The sequence below is a fragment of the Equus asinus genome, unplaced genomic scaffold (genome assembly GCF_041296235.1).
Source record: "Equus asinus isolate D_3611 breed Donkey unplaced genomic scaffold, EquAss-T2T_v2 contig_243, whole genome shotgun sequence".
Classification (NCBI taxonomy): Eukaryota; Metazoa; Chordata; class Mammalia; order Perissodactyla; family Equidae; genus Equus; species Equus asinus.
The window spans coordinates 15001-17939 of NW_027224898.1; positions in this window are offsets into that span (position 1 = coordinate 15001).

Genomic DNA, 2939 nt, shown 5'->3' on the forward strand with positions numbered 1-2939 from the left:
CCGTCGCGCGGGTGGCGGCGGCAGACACGGAGGAGGCCGCAGCGGCCCCGGGAAGCGAGTCGCGCTCGGGGCGGGGCCCCGGTCGGGCAGCCAGAACAGGCGACGACGGGGAAGGGCTCGGGAGAAGGCCGGCGGCGGCGAGGGCCGAGGCGCCGGAGAGGCGGCGGCGGAAGGGCCGCGGCCCGCCGAGAGACGCGCTCGGGGCGAAGGAGGGAAGACAGAACCTCCCGAGGCAAGTCGGCCGCCGGAGCACACACGGGGTCTCACCGCCAGGGGCCTCCAGCACCAGGGGCGGTCCCGCGGCGCCCGGAACGGCGACTGGCCCCGTCGCCCCACGCGCAGCTCACGGGGGCTCGGCCCCGCCACGGCCAGGGCTCTCCCGCACACGGCGCCAGCGTCCCGCGCCGGGCGCCTGGCGCGCGGGCCCCACCCGACCGGAGCCGAGAGCACTTCGCCCGGGGCCACCACCGGCCTCGGTGGCCGGAGGCGACACCCGCACGGCGAGGCCCACTTCGGTCCCGGCCGGTGGGCGGCGCGGCCAGGCGTCTGCCCGGGCGGGGGAGCACCGGGGGCAGCGGGGAGCGCGGCGCGCGCCTCGACGGAGGGAGCACGGGCTCGCGGGAAGGCTCCCGGGGACGGCCTCGGGCGCGGACGGGCCACCAGGAAAACACACGCGGGATCCCACCGCCAACGACACGCGAGGGCGGTCCCACGACGCCTGGGACGCCGGCCGGCCTCAGCCACCCCTCGGCCTCCCGCGGGCCCGGCCCCACCGCCGGGGCCTACGTGAGGCGCCCCCGCCGCCGGGGGCCGCCCCGTCCACCCAGCCACCCGTCTGCCTGTCTGGTCTGCTCCGGGGCCCACGTCCCGAGGGAACGCGCCCGAGAGCGGCGGCGGCCCCCACCCATGCCCGCACGCCACCACCGGCTGCGGCTCGGGACGGGAGCGAGCGGAGAGCCAGCCGCTCGCGGCGGGGCGGAGCCCGGACGGGGCCGGGCCCTCTCCCCGCCCCAGCGCGCGACGGGAGAACCACGCGCACGCTCGCGCACACGCGCGGCCCCGCGCCCGACGACGGCCCGGCCGGGCGTGACCCTCCCCCGACTCGGAGGGGGGAGGCGCCGGCCGCGGTAGGCAAAGAGCAGCTCTGCCCACGCGCCACGGTGGTGGCGTCCGTGGCTACTACGCGCAAAGGAGGGGCGGCGGCTGGGGGGTCCGGTACCCCAAGGCACCCTCTCGGATCGCTAGAGAAGGCTTTCTCACCGAGGGCGTGTCGCCCCCGCCCATCGTCCGCCATCGGTCCCACCAAGGCGCTTACAGACACCATGGCCACGCAACGCAGGAGGGGTCTGCGGTAGAGGTAAGGCCTAGAGCAAGTCGGAGCGTCCGTGGTCAGGGCCGCGAGCCCGCGCTGCCCCGGGCTCGCCATCTCTGGCCACACTGGGCTTAGCTAGGGATCTACAAGGCCCCTGTGCGGCTCCCAAGTCAGTGCCTCCTCTCAGGCCGAGAGACCAAGGGAGGCAGAGACTGGGACGGAGGTGCCGATCAAACAGCACCTCCCAACCAAAGAGCCAGCGCCACGCCGCTGGCTCGGCCCGCCACGGTCACTCCCACACCCGCGGGGAAACCCCAGCAAGGGGAACACGCGGGCACGCGCCCGAGCCTGCCCGCCCCCACACGGCACGCCGTGGGGGGCGACGAGGCACCCGTCCACCCCGAGGGGGACGAGGGGCACGCCTCCCTTACCGACTCGACCCCTCCGCTCCTCAGACACACCAGCGCAGTGGTTACCTGAGGAGGCCGACGGGAACAGGGAACGACACCGCCACTCGGCCTCGGGCGCCTGAGGGACGACCTGGAACGCTCCAGGGGCACCGCCAACGGCCTGGGGAACGCGCTCACGCGCCCGGGAAGGCGCGCGGCGCGGCGGCAACACGGCCCGCCCCACCGCGGGGAGGGCCGCCCGCGAGACACAGCCAAGAGGCACAGGCGGAGCATCCGCCGCGTCACGGAGACCCCGACACCGCCCACGCCACGAGGCACGGGGCGGGGGAGCGAGGTCGGGCCGGATTCCGCACCCCTGCCGCCTCCCACACGCCACTCGCAGCGGGGGAGAACGGGCGAGGGGACCCGCGGGCAGAGCGAGAAGAGCGGTCCCGTTCGCCATGAACGTCCGTCCCTCGTCTGGCACGGCTTAGGCCCGGCCCGGGAGAGCACAGCATCACCACATCGGTCGGCAGCATAACGCGAGGGACCCCCGAGCAAGGGAAGGCCGGCGAGGACAGCGAGCGGAGGAGCCTGCTTCAGCCTCACCGACCCCTCTCCTCCTCCAGCAAGCGCGGGCGACCACCCCAGGACGAGAACGCCTGACACGCACTGGCACGGAGCCGGTGGGATGGGGTAAGTCGCGACCGCACCCGGGTGCCGGCGGCAGGGAGTGCACGTGGTAGAGGACCCCGCGCCCCTAACCCCGCCGCCCTCGGGTACCAGAGACCGGAGGTGGCACCACGGTCGTGGGGGCGCCTGGAACGCACAAGAGCCGGCGCGCAGGCCCCAGCGGGCGGCTCAAGCGGCGGGGGTGGAAACGGGCGTCCGGTTCTCGGCCAGAGCCCGGAGCCCTCCCCGCACACGCATCCAGGCACCCGGAAGCTCTCGGGCGACTGTCACCCGAGCAGAGCGTGTCAGCACTTACCTGGCGGCACAAAACCACCCATTCGGGGGCAAGAATCGCCGCGCCCGGAGACGGGGCCCACCCACGGATCACCAGGGGAACCCCTGGATCACGGCCACGGCCACCAGACCCCAAGCACGACCCCATCGCCACCAGGCCCGGAGCTCCCGGGGCCATCTGGTCGACCCCAGAAGCGTGGCGGCAGGGGGAGCCGGGGACAGCCTCCCCGGGCCGCCCGCGCGGGCCGGGACCGGTCGGTCCCTCCCTCTGA